Source organism: Rhineura floridana, chromosome 22 (assembly GCF_030035675.1).
Source record: "Rhineura floridana isolate rRhiFlo1 chromosome 22, rRhiFlo1.hap2, whole genome shotgun sequence".
Lineage (NCBI taxonomy): Eukaryota > Metazoa > Chordata > Lepidosauria > Squamata > Rhineuridae > Rhineura > Rhineura floridana.
In genome coordinates, this window is record NC_084501.1 from 8,641,180 (window position 1) to 8,667,147 (window position 25,968).

The 25,968-nt window shown below is 41.9% G+C and overlaps 2 long non-coding RNA genes across 2 annotated transcripts; one reads left to right on the top strand and one right to left on the bottom strand.

The window, feature by feature from the left end:
- On the top strand, positions 1 to 24,957 carry LOC133374980 (uncharacterized). Its single transcript, XR_009760043.1, has 3 exons — positions 1 to 590; positions 12,182 to 12,682; positions 23,486 to 24,957. It is a non-coding gene; the product is annotated as an uncharacterized LOC133374980 (long non-coding RNA).
- LOC133374979 (uncharacterized) lies at positions 4,307 to 13,878 on the bottom strand. The gene is made up of 4 exons (XR_009760042.1): positions 13,815 to 13,878; positions 12,429 to 12,585; positions 11,710 to 11,779; positions 4,307 to 5,160 (listed from the first exon to the last, which is right to left on the bottom strand). It is a non-coding gene; the product is annotated as an uncharacterized LOC133374979 (long non-coding RNA).
- Positions 24,958 to 25,968: the final 1,011 nt, after the last annotated feature.

Genomic DNA, 25,968 nt, shown 5'->3' on the forward strand with positions numbered 1-25,968 from the left:
CTGGATTGAGGCATAACCATTTCTAGAAAGAGATTCCTTCTAGTAAAGCGTAAACTGCCCTTCAATGGATCAATATGGATCTTCCCTGTGCCTGTCGTTGCCTCTCTCCCTGGGTGTCGTTGCCTCTTCCCCGTGCCTGTCGTTGCCTCTCTCCTCCCTGGGTGTCGTTGCCTCTCTCCTCCCTGGGTGTCGTTGCCTCTTCCCTGTGCCTGTCGTTGCCTCTCTCCTCCCTGCGTGTCGTTGCCTCTCTCCTCCCTGGGTGTCCTTGCCTCTCCCCACGTGCATGTTGTTGCCTCTTCCTTTGTTGCCTCTCTCCTCCCTGGGTGTCGTTGCCTCTCTCCTCCCTGCGTGTCGTTGCCTCTTCCCTGTGCCTGTCGTTGCCTCTCCCCACGTGCGTGTTGTTGCCTCTCTCCTCCCTGGGTGTCCTTGCCTCTCCCCACGTGCATGTTGTTGCCTCTTCCTTTGTTGCCTCTCTCCTCCCTGGGTGTCGTTGTTGCCTCTCCCCACCCTGCTTCTCGTTGCCTCTCCCCTCAGCACAGAGGAAAGGGTCCCCAAATTATGCAAGAACAGACAAAGTCAATACTACAAGAGTAAGTAATTGTATTGGTAGAAATTATGATAGTACATAAGAAACAAAAAGTATACATATATATATATGAAATAGAGCAATATTAACAAAATATGTGCAAAAAAGACTCAGGGAACTTCCAGAAGATTTGTTTATTGAACATTCAACCTGATTTGTTTGCAGGGAGATTTGATGACATTGCATCAAAACAAGCCTTGTCCCTTTCCAGTGCATTTTCCTGTTACTTTTCTCATTGCAAAAAAATCTGATATTCAGTGGAAGGTTTGTGGCGCAAGACAATTGTATAACATGAGTTTGCTCGTATGTGACTGAGTCCCACCCAAAACTAGTGGCAGTCTGAAAGTGCCTTCATGTAGTAGCCAAAAAATATATTGGAAATGCAAATATTCTTTTCAAGCTGAGGCTAAGAAGAATGTATTACAGAGTTGTTGGACGGGATCTCCAGATTACATTCTGTTCCTTTGCTTCATGAAAACCAATTCAGAAACGAGTGTGTAAATGTAACTCGCATATAATAAATTAGTTCTTCTACATATCTTAGAGCACTATCACTTCTGCAAATATATCTGGATGCCTACTATGCAGGAAGTGAGGGGAAGGCTGAAGTGAAGAAGCCTAGGCCAGGGAGCTTGTGCCATCAGCTCCTGGGGTTGGCCTGGAAAATATTCTGTATTTGTTGCTTATTCAAAATATTTTAAATGCCTCCACCCCCCTGTCTGTATATTGATTTTTAAATAGTAGCAAAAGACAATTGGGTTGCATGATGAGGATCAAAAGTTCACAACACTCTTCACCCCTCCATACCCCCAAGAAATTAGTCCTAAATTTAAACTATAAAAAAGAACAAACACGACACATTGGCTGTACATATGCATGCATGCATGTCCTCACACACAGAGTTAATTTTCATTTAGGCTGCCTATCTAATGCAGAAACATCATACATTTTGACTGTTATGTCCTTGAATATAAGAATCAAAACTTGTTATAGAAACAGCTAGCAGCCCTAGTTTGTGATCAGGGTGGTGGTGGGGAAAAGTCAGTGCAGTTATGAAGCATCTTTCATGAACCACCCAGTTCAGATCTTGTAAGTTCAGGTCTGTGGCTTCCTTTGGAATCAATCCATCTCTTGTTTGGCCTTCCTCTTTTTCTACTCCCTTCTGTTTTTCCCAGCATTATTGTCTTTTCTAGTGAATCATGTCTTCTCTGTTGCGCTGTGTGTGTTTGTGTGCTTAATTAAGTTTAAAACAACAGAGCAGCAGCAGCAGAGTAACAGCAGATGTTGAAATGCAAGTGTGCCAGCATGTGTGTGCGTTTACCTAAGAAAGCAGGCTTTTACCCTGCATCAGCATCACTGAGACTTGAGACTTAGTAAAATAAGAAAAGCTAGTTTATTTATAGAAATACATAGTAGATAGAAAGGCATACCTAGTTCTAACTAACTAGCTAAGTTGGAGGCGTAACACCCAGGTGCGGGAGTTAGCCCCATGCTAGGAGAGAGAGCAGAGACAGAGAAGGAAGGAAGCGGAAAGGGCAGAAGGAGGAGGGGCAGGTAAGCTTCCCTAAAGACTTAACAGTCTAGCGACAGAAGGAAGTCAGTCAGAGCATCACAGGTAAAGGTAAACAAGCCTATCCATCTGGAGGACCCTAGCTCTATCTCCCTTCTGGAACACAAACAAAAGAACAAAACAGGAGTTGCTCTTGCCCCACTTCCAACATTCTCATGATGTGTCCAAAGTATGATAACCTCAGTTTCATCATTTTAGCTTCTAGTGACAGTTCTGGTTTAATTTGTTCTGACACCCAATTATTTGTCTTTTTCACAGTCCATGGCATGCACAAAGTTCTCCTCCAACACCACATTCCAAATGAGTTGATTTTTCTCTTATCTACTTTTTTAACTGTCCAACTTTTACATCCATACATAGAGATTGGGACTATCATGGTCTGAATGATCCTGACTTTAGTGTTCAGTGATACATCTTTGCATTTGAGGACCTTTTCTAGTTCTCTCATAGCTGCGCTCCCCAGTCCTAGCCTTCTAATTTCTTGACTATTGTCTCCATTTTGGTTAATGGCTGTGCCGAGGTATTGATAATCCTTGACAAGTTCAAAGTCCTCATTGTCAACTTTAAAGTTACATAAATCTTTTGTTGTCATTATTTTAGTCTTCTTGACGTTCAGCTGTCGTCCTGCTTTTGTGCTTTCCTCTTTAACTTTCATTATTGTCATGATCTGTGGGTGGGTAGGAGGCGACAAGGGAGGAGGTGGAGAGTGAGACGGGGTGGAGTGGAGAAAACAATTTTAAAAAATGGAGTGGAGGGGAAAAGGAGCCAGAGGGCAAGAACATGGATAAAGGAGGAGAAGGAGGCAGAAGCAGAATGGAGATAAAGAACTGTGGAGGTGAAAGATGACAACATGTCTGTGTGTGTTTGCACTTGGCACATAAAGTGGCCTCCACCACCCTCTCTGGCTACTGTGCTGCATTTGCAGTATTTTAACTTTTTTGCATCTCAGGGGAAAATGTTTGCTTGGGTGAGTGTCCCTTAGTTGGCGGCAGGGCAGGGCCCGGGAGGTGGTTGAGTGAGAGAGATTATGCTGGCTGGCTGAGTGGGGGGGAGGGGGTTGCACTTGGATTGATGTGCAAAGATCTGAGTAGTGGCCTCTGCCTCCCTCCCCACCTCCCTTACCAGTGGAGAGACCACCATTGCTATCTTATGGATAAAAAGTATTATTCTACTACCTCTGTATGTGTGTGTTTATTTTTAATGTTGTTTTAGGCTACTTAGATGTGCAGCAGCCAAGGCCAGCACCTTGTAGGCATTTTTAAAGTAACTGAAATGTAATTGTAGTGATTACTTTGGAGGAAAAGTAAAGTGATCAGTTACTTTCAGAGCCATTGTAATTGTAACTGGAATTACTGCTTTTTGGGCCATGTAACTGTAATTTATTACTTTTTAAAAGTAATCTTCCAAGCTCTGTTGGGAAACAGCAAACCCAAAGACAGGTGTGGGTTGCAACAGGACACAACCTTATTAAATACCACAACTAATTGGGGTCGACAGAGCACTGGAGATAGGGTGGAAGTCTCCTCAAACCATCTGCCTCTTGTTTGACAACTGCCACAGAACAACTATTGAGGAAACCTGGGGAGTTGGCAAGAGTAAAATGCATCCAGCCTGGTGCTTTCCAGGCATCTCAAGCCCCACTAGCAACTGGAGTTAGTTGGCTTCAGATTGGGTTGCCGAGAGAAGCCCATACTATGAACTAATACACCACTCTGCACTGCATTATGTTTATTGCATTGTATACTAGAACAGAATGCCAAAGCACATTCATCCATTGAGGCCTATCTTACAGAATACTAGAGGGAATCTCTTTCTAGAAATGGTGATGGCTCAATCCAATTTCAGCAACAATCCTGAGAGATATCTTGACATTGAGGAGAAATAACTGGAATAAGCTCAGCTCGGGTCTTAATATCTGAGGAAGGAGACTTCAACCTAGATTTTTAACCCTTTTGAAAAGGATGCAGGAATCGAACTTTGAGACCTTACTCAAACAGTGACCAATCACTAAGATTCAACACCTTGTACTGTTGAATTCCCAAAACTGTGTCTTTCCTAAAATCACTTCTACCTTGAGCAGTCCTCACCCAACTGGAATCTAAACCTGATTGCCCCAAAGGAGTAAAACATAAGAGGACCACAACAGATCGTTTTGATGCAGATAGATAAGCTTTATTGTAGGGGACAGAGGAGTGCAGAAAAGCGTTTCTACGATGAGCAGCTTCAGAAAGGTGAAGAATGCATTTTGTACAGAAGAGTAAAATGACAGATGAATGAGTAAAATGAGACATGAAATAGGTACACAGAGAATAACAGAGCAAACTGGAAGCATCATAAATCTTGCAGCCCTGAGGAATATTCAGAGATGCATCAAAGAATGAGCAGTGAATTTGGGATCCCTTGAATTTTGGTCAGAATGCGTTCAGGTTGGCTTGAAAGAAAGGAAGCAAAAAACTCTATATCTAAGAGAGTTGGAGGGAAACCTGAGAGGTGCTTTGAGCAGGCAGGTGTAGGTCTGAGTGTCAGAGGTGACGATCCAGTCTGCTCTTGTTTCTCTGGATGGAGAGACTCAACATTTCTGGCACCTAAACCCAGACAATCATCAGCTGTGAATCCATTTTGTGCAATTCGGGTACCGTTCTGTTCCATTCCTGTGATTCTCATGTTTCCATTCAATGAAGGGGTGAGCTTGTTCCGGAATTGCGAAGAAATGAGTATGGTTGTATCAGTGGTGGCAAATGAATTTCAGATGAAGGTTGGGGAAAGCTAGAGCCTGAGGACCCTCCATATCTCTGCTCAGGGTTGTTGCTCAGGAGGAATGGGGATGTGCCAACTTCCAAAATTGATATGGGGACTCCATCAGACAGGGGAGGATGCCAGTGTGGTCGGTAGGGATTAAGAACAGGCCTACAAACTATGATAGAAAAGGGCAGTGGCACGTGCAGTGGCTGGAGCACTTCCATCCCTCTGATGCTGACAGATGACTTTCCAGACTAGAAAGAACCTGGGGGGAAAGGGAGTGGAATAATTTAAGTTTGTGAATGTTGACGTGCACTTTAATGCTTGTTTGATTTTCTTATTTTTTATTCAATTTATAACCTGACCTTCCTCCGAGAAGGAGACCAGGCAGTAAACAAAAACACGAAAAGCACCCTAAAACATCTTTAAAACATATGAAAACAAAACATCTTGAAAAACACATTGAAACAGCTTTAAAAAAACTAATCAAATCAAGTCTTATTTTAAGATACCCAGCTTTAAATATATTTTAAAAAGCAATTCCAACACAGACTCAGACTAGGAGGGTCTCTATGTAAGAGGCTTGTTGAAAGTGGAAGGTTTTCAGTAGGTGCTGAATATATAACAGAGACTGCGTCTGTCTAATATGTAAGGGAAGGGAATCCCAAAGGGTCGGTGCCACAACACTAAACGTCCACTCCCTATGTTATGTTGAACAGACAGCAGCAAGGGGAAGGAAAGATTGTACCAGAGGAGGGAGCTCCTTGGCATTCACTGGATGGGGGTGCAGTGTGGTGGGGAGCAAGGAGGTATATTAGTAAAGCATTGGAGCCTCTCTTTTCCTTCCTGTGCAAGGGTGCGGTGCGAAATATCACAGGATTGGAAGCTGGTGGCATTTCAGTTTGAGACCCGCAGGGGTTCTCCTGGATGGAAAATGTAATACTTGTCAAGTCTGTACAACAGTATTCAATGGGGGTAAGTAGGGGTGGTGTAGGGGGAGGTTGCAGTCTGGAGAGCTCACCCCAGGCATCACCTTTCATACACCGCAAATGTTGACTGGTGGAGACTGCTCTCCATCATGGATTTGTGAGAAGACATCCTCGTCATGCTGGCAGAGATCGCTCCCCCAACTGACTTGTGTAAGGGAAAGTGCGTGGGTGGGGGTAGAAACACAGTACCTCCCATTTTAAATTTGGGGGCATCTGAGTCCAGCTGGAGATGGACTTCTAAAGGTTCAGTCCAACTCGGACATGTGAAAGCCTCGCTTGAATCACCCCATTCCTCTCGCAGTGCAGGAAGTGCAGAGAACTGATGCCCAGCCCTCATCATGAATTTCTTGGCCCTGGATTAGGTCATAAACTCAGAATAAAACAAACCCATTACAGTGTTCCTGCAACAATCATATTCTTACATTTTCATTTTCATGTCCTATGGCAAGGGGAGGGGGTGCAGCACATACCTGCCTCACAACACACATGCTCCAGTGGTGATTTCTACTGCTCCTCTTTCCATTCATCTTGGGCATGCCTGCTACCTCACTTCTCTTCCTCTGATTTTCTTGCTTCCCTCCACCTACCCTTTGGCCAGTTCCCTCCCCTCCGGCGCCTGCTCTGGAAAACCCCAGTCTCTGGAATCCGAGTCAGAATTGACTTTTTGCAGAACCAGTGGCGGTGTGTTCATCAGCTGTGGCTAATAATGTGAATCCCATCGCGTGTTCATTGTAGCTCCAAGAACACGGTGACTAAGTGTCCCTATATTAAATTCAATGGGGCTTACTGCATGGTTGAATGGGTTTCACATTGCATCCTGAGGCAGTGTAAAAAGCCTCCTGCTTAATATTGGAAGGGGAGGGAGAGATCAAACAGCTCAATTGTGTCAGCAAATGCTAATCCCTCAAGAGCACTGAGGCAAAGGTCTCAAAGCATGTTTTGCTTTTGCAGAGATTAGAGCTGCCTCTCCATGACAGGTTCCTTTCAAAATGCCTCCTGTATTTTTGGTTGACTCTGTGATGGAAATATGTATATATGTGCAGAGATCCTCAGTGGTCTGAGCTGCGTGTGTGCCCGTTTGTGTATTTATGAAAGTAGCAGACTTTTACCCTGCATTTAGAGCACTCAGACTTAAGACTTCGCACAATAAGAAAAGCTACTTTATTTATAGAAATACAGAGTAGATAGGAAAAGCATACCTAGTTCTAACTAACTAAGTTGGAGGTGCAATGCCCAAACTTGGGTATTGCCCTCATGGCTCAGGAGAGAGAGCAAAGTCAAAGATGTCTCCTCTGTCCTCGGACAGTAGAAGAAGAAGACAAAGGAAGGAGGGGCAGGTCAGCTTCCCTGAGCATATCAGTTTACAATTGGAGGAAGTTCGGTAGAGAAGAGCAAGGGTAAAGGCAGGCAAGCCTAGCCAGCTGGAGGACCCTAACACTATCTTCTTTCTGGAATACAAACAAAAGAACCCAAACAGGAGTTGCTCTTGCCCTACTTCCAGGAACCCCCCCTTTTTTTTTGTAGAGCAGAAACAGCCTCCTAATACACCACTCTTTTACCATCAAAGATTTTCCTTTGCTTGTTGTTTGGAAGATGCAATCTGGACTGCCTTGTGCCCGCATAAGGGAAGCTTGCATATCCCTTGCAAATATTCCTAGACTACCTATGTCTACTCAGAAGCAAACCTCATTGAGTTGAATGGAGCTTGATCTAAGTAGGGGTGCCCATTGCTAATAATGAAATTGATGCCACTGAATTAGGTCACCCACCCAGGCTAAAACAAACTTATCACACTGTTCCAGTGATCATCATATTATTCCATTTTCTTGGCTAGTCACACCAAGTCTGTGAGATGAATCTGAAAATACCCTACTTTTCTCATTTGCCTCTTCCCAAATTCCGTTTCAAATACCAAAATCCCAAGCAAATATACTCCAGAGTGCCTTCACACCCTCTTCTCACAAAGCATTTATGTAAAGACAACTTACCAACAGCAGGAAAAGGTGAGCCCCAGAAATCGAGGGAAGCCAAAAGATACTAGTGGAAACGACTGAAATGGTGAGAGCATTTATATGGTTTCCCAACTTCCAAATATTGACTCAGCACTCTTCTGGGCAAACATTCAGATCATTAAGGTGTTAAAATCTTAAGAGCACATAGTAAATCCAGCCCATGATGAGATTGGGACAAGATACTGCATCAGCCTGTCTGCTGTAATTAATAACCTAAAGGTGACTATCTTAATTGGAAAATGTGACATTCTTTTCTTTGAAGATATGCCATTGTTGGTGTACAATTTCAAGATGCTGAATGACATTCCAAAGCACTTTAGTTATATAGTTACATAAAAAGTAAACCAATTTATTTTGGTTCTAGAAGTGCTGCTTAGAGACATAAGGCAAGACAAAAGGATTTCGGGAATAAAGATAAAAAAAGAGGAATATAAACTGAGAGCATTTGCTGACGACTTGATAATTGTATTAGAAAATCCCTTGGAAGGAATTAATGTATTGATGGATAAACTAAAAGAATTTGGACCATTAGCAGGATTTAAGATCAACAATCAAAAAACAAAGATGTTGGTGAAAAATTTATCTTTAACGGACCAAAACGAGTTAATGGAGAAGACAGATTTCAAAATAGAGGAAAAGGTGAAATATTTAGGTATCATTATGACAAATAAAAATTCAAAGTTGTTTCATAATAATTATGAAAAATTATGGACAGAGATTAAGAAAGATTTGTTAAAATGGGATAAATTACAGTTGTCATTAATGGGTAGAATATCTGTAATAAAAATGAATGTATTGCCGAGAATGATGTTTCTATTTCAAACAATACCTCTGATTTACCTTTTAAACAATGGCAAAAAGATATTTCTAAATTTGTTTGGCAGGGGAAAAAACCAAAAGTTAAATTTAAATTATTACAAGACGCCAAAGAAAGAGGAGGATTGGGATTACCAAATTTGAGACTTTATTTTGCTGCTTGTTGCTTAGTCTGGATAAAGGAATGGATTGTATTGAGGAACAAAAGATTATTGGATTTGGAGGGTCACAACCTGAAGTGGGGATGGCATGGATATCTATGGTATGATAAAGTAAAAGTTAATGTGGATTTTAATAATCATTTTATAAGACGTCCTTTGTTGAAAATATGGAATAAATACAAAACAAGGTTTTTTTTGAAAATACCACTATGTGTTTCAAGTCAAGAAGCATTTTATAGAAGAGAAATGGCTGGAAAAGAGAAATGGTTAACTTACCAAGAACTATTAGAAAATGTGCATGGAGAATATATAATGAAAGAGAGAGAACAACTAATAAAGGAAGGATATAGTTCTCAATGGTTTGCCTATTTACAATTGTTAGAAAGATACAAAATGGATAAGAAAATGTATGGGTTTGAAATAAATAAATCTGATTTTGAAATAGGTTTGTGTACAAATGATGAATGTATAATTGCAAAAATGTATAAATTTTTATTGAAAATGGATATGGAAGAAGAACAAGTAAAAGAGTGTATGGTCAAGTGGGCAAAATTTTTTGGTTATAATATACAAATGGATCAATGGGAAAATATGTGGAAAAAAGGTTTGAAATTTACATTATGCTATAATCTTAAAGAAAATTTTTATAAAATGATGTATCGTTGGTACATGACTCCAGAAAAGTTGTCAAAAATGTATAGTAATGTTTCTAATGTATGTTGGAAATGTAAACAACAAGAAGGATCTTTTTATCATATGTGGTGGCTGTGTAAAAAGGCAAAATCATTTTGGGCACAGATAGGTAGGAAGATGCAAAAAATTCTAAAGATAAATATTCAGTCAAAGCCAGAATTTTTTTTATTGGGTTTTATGGATAAACAAAAGGAAAAGAAATATGGAAGAATAATATTATATATGATTACGGCAGCAAGATTATTATATGCACAAAAGTGGAAAATGGAATTAATACCAACAATGGAAGAATGGCTATTGAAATTAATGGATTTAGTAGAGATGGACAAATTGACATGCCTTCTCAGAGAAAAAATGACAGATACATTTCTTAAGGAATGGAAGCCTCTTTTGGACTTTTTGTTGAAAGAAAAAAATGAAATGATAATGGGATTTGACGATCAATTAAGATAGACTATGGAAAAAAGTGAATTTCGTATGTTTTAGGGGACAGGTTTGATATATATTATATACTTATAGCTGATCTGTGACAAATCGGAAGTCAAGTTTTTTCTTTTTCTTTTTGTTGTATTGTTTTTGTTGTTTGACTTTGTTGTATTTGTTTTATGAAAATTTGAATAATAAAAATTATTATTAAAAAAAAAAGATATGCCATTGTTGGTGTACAATTTCAAGATGCTGAATGACATTCCAAAGCACTTTAGTTATATAGTTACGTAAAAAGTAAATGTGCATCTAGGAAGACCTTAATATGCCAACTCTGGTTTGTGTAAAATGAGTGCTAGAAAATCCTAAAGTGGGGGGAGGAATCCTTGGTACTCCTGATGTTGCTGGGTATAATTCCCATCATCCCTGACCATTGCCCATGCATGATGGTTGAGAATCATGAGAACTGGGGTTCAACATCATCTAAACAGCCCAGGTCACCTACCTCTGTCCTAAGTGGATCTGAAAACAACCTCTAGTTCACTAGGACTCCTACCCTATGTGGATCAAACTTCACTTTGTTCAATGTCATCCATTAAAAGAAACAGCCAACATCTGTTTCCACAGATGTAGTGCCTGTGAACCTGAACTCAGTGTGCCATTTGTGCATTTGTGCAGTTGAGAAAACTGCCTTGAGGAACTGGTTGCCCATTGAAGTCTGACAGATACACAGTTCATTGGAAAGAAAGAAAAAACTTCATTATAGCTAGAGGCTTCCTATGAAGGATCAGTTCACTCATGGGCAGCACCTGATTGCTTTTGGGAAATTCTTTTCATTTTGCTATTTATTGCACTTGTTATTGCTGTATGGCTCTCTGGTATTTGCAAATATTTAGACTCCTATACATTATCCACAGAATTACTTAATTCCTATCAGAGCTATAATATTTTTTATTTTATTAGAATCATGACCAAGCTTAGAGCAGATGGTTCCTTTCTGCTTACTCTTTAGTATGCTTTTCTCCACAAATGCAGCAATTTGTACAACATATTAAACGAGAAACAAACGGGCTTCATGGAGACACTGAATAGCATTTGAGGCAAGATGGATCCTTGCAACACCTCCAAAACCCAAACAAAGATGGCATCACAGCTGTCTCCTAAAGCTGCCTTCCAAGAGTCAATCCCTAGGAAGGACCTACATCTGCTACATGTCCAGGCTTCTCCTGAGTCAATGTATTTCATAGTTGATCTCATCAAGCATACCTTCTTCTGAAATTCCACTGATACCTTGTCTGTGAAAGTGAACCCTAGTCCTGTTCCCCTTAGTCTGGTCCTTTCCCTTTGTCTCTGCTCGAAACATTTTGGATCAAAATGACTCTCAAAAATAAAGGAAGAAAAGGCTTCCAATTTCCCCAATTTCCCGCCTCACGCTAATTAAAAAGTTACAGGAACCCCATGCCATCCTGTATCTAGGATGACTTTGGCAATAATCTCCTGTACATCCCCACCTTCCCTCCAATATGCCATGTGGCGAATTGGATAAGCCCCATGCTTTCTTTGCTCTATTGCCAGCTAGTGCCAGTGCCTTCGCTACCCCTCAACAAGAGACACCAAGTTCAAATCCTTTATTTGCATTAGCCACAAGCCACTGATATATCCAAAAACCATCAACTAAAAACCCAAAAAACTTATATCAGATTAAAACTCAAGGTACCATTGTAGATGTCATTCTAATGGCATCCGCTAAACATTTTGCAGGCACTTCTGACACCTCTGCTCTTGGTCTGCAACACAAAAACACACATACAAGTTAGTTGAAGGCCCTGGGAAAGATGACAACAATGGAGTAATCAGCTCACTTCTCAAATCTTTCTAGGAAGAGCAGAATAGCATTACATGGGCTCCTGTTTCAACACTACCATCTCCACATAGGCATACACAATTTTGCAGTGGAATTCTTTTAAAATGCCCTTTTACTATGGCTGACGGTAGTATATTCAATCTTGCTCTAGGAAAAGCTCTTCTATATTTAACAATTATTAGATTTTGTAAATAGGGTGCCAGTGAATTCAGATGACTGAGCGGAAAACTGTTGCACTATGGGCAGAATTTTCTTGTAGCAGCCAAATTGCTTTGTTGTTCAATGTCATAGAGGCCCAGTTTAATTAGAACTCTTGCTTTGTTAGCCCCTTAGATTGCTGTGGTGATAAACCATAAGAGGAGCGCCTTAAGGAGACGCCAAGTATATCTGCACTCTGCAGAAACATGGACCAGGAAAGGGCTGAGTTGGCAAACGCCACACGCTCCACGCGAAACTTTGTGGTCATCCAGCAGTTGTTATGGCTCTGAAGCAGGAATGACAACATGAATGATGCTCAGAAGTAATTAATAGAATGCAGAGACCCCCAAAATGAAATAGAAGACAAAACGTACTTATCTCTTAGTTCAAACTAAAGGGAATGTTCTTTTTACCCCATCTATGGGACTCCCAGCGGCCTGGGTTGTGGTTCGAGAGACGCTAATTAGTATGATCTAAGCTGGATGCGTGCAAAGTTTGCACTTTCGGAGGGTGGATCAAGCTGTCGAAGGTCTGAAAGAAAACATATAAAAGTCACTGCCCAGAAGGTCTTCTTAACAGTGTCATTCACCAGCTCTTGTCTCCGGAATATCTGCTCTTCCTACTCTAGGTAAGTGTATGTATATATATATATATATATACATTCCCACAGTGGGAATCTCTTTTGTAGAGAGATGCATATTATTCTGCTGACTCTTAGAGGACAGGAAGGTCATCTGCAAATGAAATTGAAAATATTTGATTCACAGGTCAAGGATTCAATGGTTTTGATGTTGTAGTTGCCAGGATACATGAAGGAATAACAAACAATGTGCTGGTGTTTATTTTATTTATTTATTTATTTATTCGATTTCTTAGTCGCTCATCTGGCTGGCTACCCAGCCACTCTGAGCGACGTACAAAGCAAAAAACATATAAAACATCAAAAACACCAAACACTAAGCAAGAAAGCTAAACAATAACATAGAGACTAACTCAGTTACAATAAGGCTTCTCATCTGTATAGTCCAAAAAGTGCGCCTTCAGATGGAAACTCGTGATATGAGTCTTCCCACCCTTGCACAAAGACCGGTGTGAGAGTCATAAGAACATAAGAACATGAGAAGAGCCTGCTGGATCAGGCCAGTGGCCCATCTAGTCCAGCATCCTGTTCTCACAGTGGCCAACCAGGTGCCATATGCAAGACCGAAAAACAACACCCCCTCTTGATCTCAGCATCCAACATCCAGTACATTCACGGGGGGGGGGGGCGGCAAACAAACCCCTTCAAGTTGGAGTAACAGGGAAGTTCTCTTCAGAAGCCAACAACAAAGGCATTAAGATGTAAATACTGCCGATATTAAGGGCAAGCAGACAGAGGTCAGATGGTAAGATAGTGGTGGCTGCAGGGGCGCTCCCCAGCCCTCAGCATTCACCGAAAGATCATCGCAACAGCATGGTGTTCCCAGGGACAGGCTGCAGCACCAGACCCGCCGAAAGGCCCCAGCCCCAGCCCAGCTCCAGCCCGGCTTGATGCGACGGCGACGGCAGCAGCCCGGTGCAGATGAAAGCACCAAGCTGCATCCCGGTCAGGTACGAGGGAGATGGCATGTTAGCAGTGTTTGTAACCCAGTAACCCAAATTAATGAAGTAAGACACCAGATAGACTGCCACAGCTTTTGCTAGGAAGAAGCTTTACTTGCAGCATACAAATAAAGTTCCTAGGATACACAGGAATACAAATATACACAAATAGCACCTACTCTCATACAACTCCTTCTCTCCCCCACACCACGCTGCAGCCTCCCTCCTCCTTTTATGGGCCTCTCATAATTGAGCTGAATTCCTGCAGCTGTGTAGCTGTTGCAACCAGAGCCTGGATAGTTTTCTCTGTTAACCATTTCCTCCCCTGTAATACCTGCCATCCTTGGGGATCACAATAAATGCAAGTCATCATGACTGTAACACGGCATAAAGAGGGACGAGGCTGCCCTGTATTTCCAATATGTTGTAGCCTCCGACAAGGGGCATTTATATAGAAAATTACCCCATAAAAGCCGTCAGTGGTGGAGCTCCCTCGTCCGTAGCTGTTGCACCTCCGCCATTTTAGACTGTGCTGGTGTGCAAAGCCCTACACAGCTTGGGACCAGGTGACTTGAGACCATTTAGATGAACTGGAATTCTCCCCATTCGCTGACAAAAATCATGGACAAATGCAAACTGATTGTCTGCATGCAAAATACTGAGTTTCTGTTAACATAGGGCGAGTATAACATTGTATGATCAGTGGTGGTGCTGTGGTTGCTCTTTCAGAAACCTAAGGCAGGACCTTATACCATGATCTGCATGTAGGTGGTGGTGGAATTCAGAGATGTTCTAGGGTATGGATGCTCAGCCAGCGCACGAAGATGTTCAAACTTGAGCTGAGGCAATAATTCTGAGAAGCCGTTTTCTGGAAACATTCTGAGATTTTTCATATATAGAGGGATTGAAAATGCTGTCAGTTTTGGTCCTCTGAGTTTCTCATTTTTCCAACCTTACATTTAGTTCTCAACATTTTTGCAGCAATTTTCCTTAAAAGAAAAGAGTCCTCATGGAAATTCTCCTAATTTTTATTTATTTATTTATTTATTTATTATTTGATTGATAGCCCCCCTTCCTCCCAGCAGGAGCTCATAAGAACATAAGAAGAGCCTGCTGGATCAGGCCAGTGGCCCATCTAGTCCAGCATCCTGTTCTCACAGTGCCCAACCAGGTGCCTGGGGGAAGCCCGCAAGCAGGACCCGAGTGCAAGAACACTCTCCCCTCCTGAGGCTTCCGGCAACTGGTTTTCAGAAGCATGCCGCCTCTGACTAGGGTGGCAGAGCACAGCCATCACGGCTAGTAGCCATTGATAGCCCTGTCCTCCATGAATTTGTCTAATCTTCTTTTAAAGCCGTCCAAGCTGGTGGCCATTACTGCATCTTGTGGGAGCAAATTCCATAGTTTAACTATGCGCTGAGTAAAGAAGTACTTCCTTTTGTCTGTCCTGAATCTTCCAACATTCAGCTTCTTTGAATGTCCACGAGTTCTAGTATTATGAGAGAGGGAGAAGAACTTTTCTCTATCCACTTTCTCAATGCCATGCATAATTTTATACACTTCTATCATGTCTCCTCTGACCCGCCTTTTCTCTAAACTAAAAAGCCCCAAATGCTGCAACCTTTCCTCGTCAGGGAGTCGCTCCATCCCCTTGATCATTCTGGTTGCCCTCTTCTGAACCTTTTCCAACTCTATAATATCCTTTTTGAGATGAGGCAACCAGAACTATACACAGTATTCCAAATGCAGCCGCACCATAGATTTATACAACGGCATTATGATATCGGCTGTTTTATTTTCAATACCTTTCCTAATTATCGCTAGCATGGAATTTGCCTTTTTCACAGCTGCCGCACACTGGTCGACATTTTCATCGTGCTGTCCACTACAACCCCGAGGTCTCTCTCCTGGTCGGTCAGACCCCATGAGCGTATATGTGAAATTCAGATTTTTTGCTCCAATATGCATAATTTTACACTTGTTTATATTGAATTGCATTTGCCATTTTTCTGCCCATTCACTCAGTTTGGAGAGGTCTTTTTGGAGCTCTTCGCAATCCCTTTTTGTTTTAACAACCCTGAACAATTTAGTGTCGTCAGCAAACTTGGCCACTTCACTGCTCACTCCTAATTCTAGGTCATTAATGAACAAGTTGAAAAGTACAGGTCCCAATACCGATCCTTGAGGGACTCCACTTTCTACAGCCCTCCGTTAGGAGAACTGTCCATTTATTCCTACTCTCTGCTTTCTGCTTCTTAACCAATTTCTTATCCACAAGAGGACCTCTCCTCTTATTCCATGACTGCTAAGCTTCCTCAGAAGCCTTTGGTGAGGTACCTTGTCAAACGCTTTTTGAAAGTCTAAGTACACTATGTCCACTGGATCACCTCTATCTATATGCTTGTTGACACTCTCAAAGAATTCTAATAGGTTACTGAGACAGGACTTTCCCTTGCAGAAGCCATGCTGGCTCTGCTTCAGCAAGGCTTGTTCTTCTATGTGCTTAGTTAATCTAGCTTTAATAATACTTTCTACCAGTTTTCCAGGGACAGAAGTTAAGCTAACTGGCCTGTAATTTCCGGGATCCCCTCTGGATCCCTTTTTGAAGATTGGCGTTACATTTGCCACTTTCCAGTCCTCAGGCACGGAGGAGGACCTGAGGGACAAGTTACATATTTTAGTTAGCAGATCAGCAATTTCACCTTTGAGTTCTTTGAGAACTCTCAGGTGGATGCCATCCGGGCCCGGTGATTTGTCAGTTTTTATATTGCCCATTAAGCTTAGAACTTCCTCTCTCGTTACCACTATTTGTCTCAGTTCCTCAGAATCCCTTCCTGCAAATGTTAGTTCAGGTTCAGGCATCTGCCCTATATCTTCCACTGTGAAAACAGATGCAAAGAATTCTTTTAGCTTCTCTGCAATCTCCTTATCGTTCTTTAGGACACCTTTGACTCCCTTATCATCCAAGGGTCCAATCGTCTCCCTAGATGGTCTCCTGCTTTGAATGTATTGATAGAATTTTTTGCCGTTGGTTTTTATGTTCTTAGCAACGTGCTCCTCAAATTCTTTTTTAGCATCCCTTATTGTCTTCTTGCATTTCTTTTGCCAGAGTTTGTGTTCTTTTTTATTTTCTTCATTTGGACAAGACTTCCATTTTTTGAAGGAAGACTTTTTGCCTCTAAGAGCTTCCTTGACTTTGCTCGTTAACCATGCTGGCATCTTCTTGGCCCTGGCGGTACCTTTTCTGATCTGCGGTATGCACTCCAGTTGAGCTTCTAATATAGTGTTTTTAAACAACTTCCAAGCATTTTCAAGTGATGTGACCCTCTGGACTTGGTTTTTCAGCTTTCTTTTTACCAATCCCCTCATTTTTGTGAAGTTTCCTCTTTTGAAGTCAAATGTGACCGTGTTGGATTTTCTTGGCAATTGGCCAGTTACATGTATGTTTAATTTAATAGCACTGTGGTCACTGCTCCCAATCGGTTCAACAACACTTACATCTTGCACTCATATGTAGTTTTGACTGATATATTTATTTATTTGCGCACTTTCCCCTAACAGAACCATTTTTGCAAACGTTGCTTGGCACACACACACAGTTTCCAAACTCTAGTTGCCAAATATTCTCCGCCATTTGTTATTTCGGTCTGATGCTATTACTCCCCGTGTTCCCATCTGTTGTTCAATGAAGCACAACGAACATGTTGACTACGGTTGCTGTGCTCACTATCCCTACATTAAATTCAATGGGGCTTACTCCAGGGTTACGTTGGATTTGGACTGCATTTTGAGGTAGTGGAGAAAGCCTCCTGCTTAATTTTGGAAGGGGAGGGAGAGATAAAAGGGAGTGGTTATGGTGTTGGACTACAACTTGGGAGACCAGGGTTTGTTTATTTATTTATTTATTCGATTTATTAGTCGCCCATCTGGCTGGATTAACCAGCCACTCTGAGCGACATACAAAGCAAAAACATCAAAAACATCAAAAAAAACTTGATCAGTTTTTCTCATTCAGTACATAGCCCAAATGTTTGCCTATCAAGAAGCAATTATGAAACTATTTAGTTCCCATGGCAACATATCACCTTCCACTTTAACAAAAGGATGTACCTGGCCAGCTGACTTGACCAAATTTAAGCAGCACTTCTGGCCCATTAACCCTCTCCTGTCCAAGTTTTTATAACAATGCTGTACCTCTTGTGAAAGGAAGAGGTACACTTGCTAAGAACTGATAGACAAGCTCTGTTTCAGCTGTTTAAGAAACATGATGGAAACTGCCTGTATGGGGAGTGCAGGGATGAGCCCATTGGTGCCTCTCCTTCTGTCATGTCACTGTGCTCTGCAGCCCATCTTGCAGGAGGAACTTTTTGCTGTGAGGAGCTTGCCGTACTCATGTCGAATCCCCACATAGCCATGAAGCTCACTGGGTGACCTTGGGCCAGTCACTGCCTCTCAGCCTCATGAAAACCCTAGTCATAGGATTGCCATAAGTCAGAATCGACTTGAAGGCAGTACACATTAAATAAATGTAAATTTACTCCCTTCAAGTTGATTCCAACTTATGGCGACCCTATGAATAGGGTTTGCATGGTAAGCGGTATTCAGAGGGGGTTTACCATTGCCTTCCTCTGAGGCTGTGAGGCAGTGACTGGCCCAAGGTCACCCAGTGTGCTTCATGGCTGGGTGGGGACTGGAACCCTGGTCTCCCAGGTCATAGTCCAGCACCTTAACCACTACCACACATTACACAATCCCTAAAGGGCAGGAAGGCAAGGTTCCCAAAGCATCTCTTGCTTTGCAGAGAGATTAGAGCTGCCTCTTCAGGATGGGTTCCTTTCAAAGTGCCTCCTGTAGTTTTGGTTGACTCTGTGATGGAAATATGTATATATATGCAGAGATCCTCCGCGCTCTGAGCTCTGTGTGTGTGTATTTACCTAGGTAGAAGGCTTTTACCCTGCATTTAGATCAATGAGACGTAAGACTTAGTAAAATAAGAAAAGCTACTACATAGTAGATAGGAAAAGCATACCTAGTTGTAACTAACTAAGTTGGAGGTGTAATGCCCAGACTTTGGTATTGCCCTCATGGCTCAGGAGAGAGAGCAAAGTCAAAGATGTCTCCTCTCTCCTTGGAAAACAAAGGAAGGAGGGGCAGGACAGCTTTCCTGAGCATATCAGGCTACAACAGAAGGAAGTTAGGGAGAGAAGAGAGCAGGTCAAGGTAGGGAAGCCTAGCCAGCTGGAAGACCCTAACTCTCTCTTCCTTCTGGAATACACACAAAAGAAGGTGCTCTTGCCCCACTTGCAATAACTCCCTTTTTTTTCAAAGAGCAGAAATAAATTTCTAATACGCCACTCTTTTACCATCAAAGATTTTCCTTTCCTTGTTGTTTGGAAGATGCAAATGGGACCACCTTGTCTGCATAAGAGAAGCTTGCATATCACTTGCAAATTTTCCTAGACTGACAGTGAATTCCTATCTATCCTTACTCAGAAGCAAACCTCATTGAGTTCCATGGAAGTTACTCTACAGTGGGATGTCCATTGCAAATAATGAACTTGATGCCACTGGATTAGGTCACACATCCATGCAAAAACAAATTCATCACACCATTCCAGCAGAAAACATATCCTTCCATTTTCATAGCAGTTCACACCATGCCTGTGAGTCAAACCTCCAAATATCCTAGCTTTCTCATTTGCCTCTTTCCAAATTCAATTTCCCAAACCAAAATCCCAAGCAAATATGCTCCAGAAGAACCAAGTACCTTTATACTCTCTTCTCTCAATGGATTTATTTAAAATTGTGTACATTTGTCTCAACTGGAGAAATTCACAGGAAAATGTTTGGGAATCTTTGTTGCTGTAGAAACCTGGAGAAGTGAATTTAAGACTGGAAAAATGAGAAATGGAGGGAAACAAAACTGACAGATCCTTGCATCTCTCTGTACGACACAGTACTACCAAATTTCCAGGAGTACACCTCCATCTCTGCACAAGATTTGTGGGAGGTCTCCATTGGATGGGGAAGACTTAAATCCAGTAGCACTTGGTGGGACAGAGTAACATGGCATTGCTCACTTGGCTTCCTACATGGAGCCACTGCTGCTAACTGAGAGATTCAGACGTGGTGGAAGTTCAGTGATGGCACAGTGCCACTCTCCCTCTCGGTTACGGATAGCAACAGCCTCCTGGCAACGTCCTGATATCGACATCCCGAGTTGGCATTTTATGGTCTTTCTAGATGCACATTTACTTTTCATGAAACTATATAGCTAAAGTGCTTCAGAGTGCCATTCAGCATCTTGAAATGGTACACCAACAATGGCATATCATCAAAGAAAAGAATGTCACATTTTCCACTTAAATTACTATCATTTAGGTTGTTAATTACAACAGACAGGTTGATGCTGTATCCTGCCCCAATCTTGTCTTGGGCTGGATCTACCATGTGCTCTTAAGTTTTTAATACCTTAATGATCCGAATGTTTTATAAGAACAGTGATGACGCACCATATGGAAGTCAGGAAACAGTATAAATGCTCTCACCATTTCAGTTATTTCCACCAGTGTCTTTTGGCGTCCCACGATTTTTGGGGGTCATCTTTTCCTGCTGTTGGTAAGTTGTCTTTACATAAATGCTTTGTGAGAAGAGGGTGTGAAGGTACTCTGTGCCTCTGGAGCATATTTGCTTGGGATTTTGGTATTTGAAACTGAATTTGGGAAGAGGCAAATGAGAAAACTAGGGTATTTTGAGATTCGACTCACGTATTTGGTGTGACTCACCGAGAAAACGGAAGACCATGCTGATCACTGGAACAGTGTGATTCCTTTGATTCAACCTGTGCGTGTGACCTGATCCAGTGGCATCAAGTGCATTCTTAGCAATGGGCATCCCTACCTAGAGCAAGCTCCATTCAACTCAATGAGGTTTGCTTCTGAGTAGGCATAGGTAGGATTTCACTGTCAGTCTACGAATATTTGCAAATCTTGGTTCGAACATGATTGTATAGCTCAGAAGAAACTCCTTATTGCAAAGTATAGAGCTTATAGAGACACCAATTCCCCTCCACTATTTTTACAATGGATGGAGGAGAAAAAACATTATGAACAGTTAAAGTCAAAAAAGCTCTGTCACAAAAAGAAGACTGGCAATGTCTGTTAAAAGCATCCAGAGTAAAGGATTCATCTACCTTTTGGAAATTAGTCACAAAGGGTTAGCCTAGTTCCATGCCTAACTTGGATTATCATATATCAGTGGCTACCTGGGAAGACCACTTCACCAAAATCTATTGAAGAGAACAGATATATTATCAGCCAATCAAGTCCCAGGGTCACGATTTCCCTGAATGGCCTCCTGTCCCCTCTAAAGAAATAGTCGATCTAATTGCTAAATTGAAATCAGGAAAAGCACCTGGTTTGGATAATATTCCACCAGAGCTTTTCAAAGCTAATGTTGACTGGTGGGTGCCGGTTGTAGTTACCCTATTCACACGTATTGACTCTGACATTGTCATTCCAGATGACTGGGGCTTGGCAATAATTATTCCAATCTTCAAAAAAGGTACTAGATCTGATCCGGCCAATTACAGACTGATCAGTCTGTTAAATATTATGCCAGCCACTTAAGTGACAAACTTCAAACTTGGATGGAACAAGAAAATATTCTTGAGGAAGAACAGGAGGGATTTAGAGCTGGTCGCTCCACAATGGATCACGGTCTTGTCTTATCCCATCTGATAGAAAAATATTCAACGCCCCCTGGAGGAGCTCTTTATACAGCATTTATCGATTTTAAGGCAGCCTTCAATATGACACCTAGATATAAACTTGGGAAAAGCTAGAGTCTACTAATATAGACAGACACCTGCTTGCTCTAATAAGTTGTCTATATGAATCCACCTATTTACGAATTAGATGCAATAGCGCTGGTCATCTATCCAAGGCCATTCCCACATTCAAAGGTGTTAAACAGGGATGCATTTTGGCTCCCAGGCTGTTTAACCTATATATCAACTCCTTGGTTAAAACTCTGTCATCTATAGGAAATCATTCTCCCAGTTTATCCAAGAGGCCTACATCTATTCACCTATATGCTGATGATCTTCTTCTCCTCTGGTTGACCCCTGTGGGGTTGAGACGATTAATGAATGCCCTTGCTAGTTACTGCAAGAATGAGCTCCTGGAAATTAACCATAACAAATCGAAAGTTGTGGTCTTTTCCAGAAGAAGATTAAAACACCGTTGGCATATCACCGATCATCCTACAGAGCAGGTTAAATCCTTTAGATATCTTGGGATGATATTTCATTCCTCAGGATCCTGGCGCCCCCAAGTAAACAATGCTACTGCCAACATCATAGAACCACTAAGGTGCTTCTTTCCTTTTATTATAAGAAAGGAGTACAGTATGTTCCTTCCGCCATTCAGATTTTTGCGGCCAAAGTAATCGCCCAGCTATTATATGGTGCCCAAATAGGTACTTATAATGACTACGCACCTTTGGAGGTAGTTCAGACAAAACTTTTGAGATCAATTCTCGGTACTCCATCCTGTGTCCCTAACTCCATATTGCGCCTAGAAGCAGGTCTCATTACGATCGAGGCCCACATTTGGTTGCTTAAATTTAAATTATGGCTAAAATGGTTGTTTGTCCCGGTAGGTTTGGCCCCATTAACGTTAACTGATGCTTTTTGCTCAAAATGGAAAAAGTCCCTAACAAGCAAGTCACTATCTTTAGGGTTCTCTCTACCTATGATTTTGACATTGGGTTTCTCCAAAGCAAAATCCCTCATTTTCCAAAGAATTTATGACATAGAATTACAAGCCCATTTAACCAGGACGGAAACATACCCAGACCGTAGGTTTAACACAAGGTTATTTGCTCTGGCTCATCATTGGTTTAATTTGACTGTCCCAAGGTTTAGGAGGGTGTTTACCCTTGCAAAATTGAATGTCCTACCATCGACACTCTTGGAGGGCAGATTCAAAAAGATCAAATATGATGAACGGATATGCCCATGTGGCAATGATGCAGTGGAGTCGGTTTGTCATGTGTTACACTGCCCTTTTTATCATGATCTTTGGGCCATTCTAATTACACCAATTGTGCAGAGAATTCCTCCTAGTGATGAAAGCTTCACTGTGGGTTATCTTTTGTCTGATCATGTCTCTTTTGTGACAGCTAAGGGAGCTAGTTTCTGTGCTGCCGCTATCCGTGTCAGGAAGATTTTGGTGTCTGCTTAACTTGCGCGAGATTCTCAGTAGCTTTCTACTAATTGAATGTAATATTATTATACTCTGCTGATGTTGTCTGTTCTGTAAAATATTTTAGAGAAACTGATACTCCTCGTGGTGATTTATCGTCTGATAAATTCCTACTTTGCTGAAATGTCAAGCATCATTTTAAGGCTTATAGGAAAAGTGGAAAGGAAAATACTTGGTTTTTAAAGTGATGTTTTAGTGATAAATATTGGTTTCATACATATCTTAATGTTCTTGTTTGGTCTATGACTGTAATGAATTTTATCGATTTGCAAGCGATATGCAAGCTTCCCTTATGCGTGCACAGGGCGGTCCAGTTTGCATCCTCCAAACAACAAGCAAAGGAAAATCTTTGATGGTAAAAGAGTGGTGTATTTGCAGAAGTTGTTTCTGCTGTTAAAAAAAACAGGAATTTTTAGAAGTGTGGCAAGAGACCTGTTTGGGTTCTTCTGTTTGTATTCCAGAAGAGAGAGTTAGGGTCCTCCAGCTGACTAGGCTTGCCTACCTTTACCTGTTTAAATGAGTAAACTAGTATTCAAGTGCACAGCAACATTCACCAGACTAAATGATTCCATTCCCTCTCCCCCCAGCTGCTTTCTGGACTGGAACGTCAACTATCAACTTTGGAGTGATGGATTCATGGCCATGGATAATAGTCTGTCCTGTTCCTGTTCTTGTTCCTCTTCATATTCCTTTGCCCTGGAGACCACGCAGGCATCCTCCCCTGTCTGTTGGAATCCCCATATCGATTTTGGATGCTGTCAGACACCCATACCTCCTGAGCAACAACCCTGCCCAGAGATGTGAAGGGTTGTCAGGCCCTAGCTTTCCTTATGCTTTATCTGAAATTCATTTCCCACCCCTGATGCAACCAAACTCATCTGTTTACAATCCCAGCACAAGCTCACATCTCCTCGGGTGACAGCTGTGCAGGATGAGCTGGCCCCTTCATTGAATGGGAACATGATCATCACAGGAATGGAATGAAATGGTACCCGAATTGCACAAAATGGATTCACAGCTGATGATTGTATGGGTGTTTGTGCCAGAAATGTTGAGCCTCCCCATCCAGATAAACAAGAGTAGACTGGATCTATGATTGCTCATCACCTCTGACACTCGTACCTACACCTGCCTGCTCAAAGCTTCATTTAGGTTTCCCTCTAATTCTCTTAGATATGGACCTTTTTTCTTCCTTTCTTTCAAGGCAACCTGAAGACACTTTGACCAAAATGCATGGGATCCCAAATTCACTTATCATTCTTTGATGGATCTCTGAATATTTCTCAGGTCTGCAAGGTTTATGGTGCTTCCGCTTTCCTGAGAAGATCTGTTTTTTCACTGTGTACCTATGCCTTGTCTCATTTTACTCCTCATTCATCTGTCATTTCACTCTTCTGCACAAAATGTATTGTTCACCTGTTGAAGCTGCTCATCATAGAAATGCTTTTGTGAACTCCTCTTCCCCCTGCAATAAACCTCATCTATCGGCATCAAAATGATCTGTTGTGGTCCTCCTGTGTTTTACTCATTTGGGGCAATCAGGTTTCGATTCCGGTTGGGTGAGAATTGCTCGAGATAGAAGTGATTTTAGCAAAGAGAGTGTTGAGAGTTCAACACTAAAATAGTAAAGTCATAGTGTCTGATCATAGTGTAAGGTCCCAAAGTCCAATTCCAGCATCCTCTTCAAAAGAATTAAACATCTGGGTTGAACTCTCCCTCCTCAGATATTAAGACCTGAGCTGAGTTTTGTCGAATTATTTCCCCTCATTGTCAAGGTATCTCTCAGGACTGTTGTTGAAATTGGATCAAGGCATCACCATTTCTAGAAAGAGATTCCCACTGGTATTCTGTAAGGTGGCGCTCAACGGATCAATGTGGTTTGACATTCTGTTCTAGTATAGAATCCAATTTCATCTGGAACATCCTGCAAGTAGGAATGTCTCACAAAGCATCAAAGATGATTCAACAGAGCAAAGAATGTGTTATGGTGTGTGTGACAGAGCTGCTCAATTTTTTATTTTTTAAAAAATCTATCCAATAAACAGAGTGCAATGCATAATGTTTTTTGTTCTTTTTATAAAAACAGTTCAGACATCTTAAATGTATCATTTTCATCATGATTTCAAATTAATGAGGCAAAACCATGGTGTTCTGACGTTTCCCCTCATATTGGAGTTTTTGAGAATGGGCTTTAAGCGCAAGATGAGATGATGGTTTGTTACAAATGGAACTTGGACTTTCTCATGAGCACAGCATCTGCTGTGACAGCCCTTCTCCTTCCCCTCCTCTCCGCTTGTCATTTCACTGTCAGAAGACTATCCTAGGTGGGTCTGTGTGAGTGTTGTTGTCTTTGTTGCATATGTACATGCACAAAGTTACATGGGTGGGAACTCTTTCATTTCATTTCAAAAAAACTTTTCCAATAAACACGGTGTCCTTACCTCACATCAGCTTCTTCTTTTTTAAGGCTGTGCTTGGTGCCCAGCAAGAGATGCCAGAGATTCCAGAAGGTAGTACAGGCTGAGAGTTTCTTGAACCCCTGGCCCCTGGAGGCTTATGACATGCCCCAGGGCATTATACTCTCTCAAATGCTATTTCACATCTACATGAAGCTGGGAGCGATGAGGAGATCTGGAGAGAGATATGAGGAATGGGCCGTAGCTCAGCTGTTCTGCATGCAGAAGGTGTGATGTTCAACCCCTGGCATCTCTAGGTTGAGCTGGGACAGACCCCTGCATGAATCCCTGGAGAGCTGCTGCTGCTCAGTGTAGATGCACCAGTGGGTCTGGCCCAGTATAAGACATGTTTCTATCTTCCCAAGTCTGGCCACTGTGAGACAATCACATAAGGCTAAAAAAAGAGAGGCAGCAATGGCCAAGGGGAACACCCCCAACAATTCCTACTTTTAAAAAAGGAAATTGCAACGCCCTCGCTGCCCAAGGGTGGGTGGCCAGGACTCTGACCTTCTTAGAGGAGAAGTGAGTGGGGTGGCACAGTAACTCAAACAATAGCCCAGGTATGGTTCTCCCTGCCGGTCGAAAGAGTTTCTCACCTGCTCCTCCTGATGGAA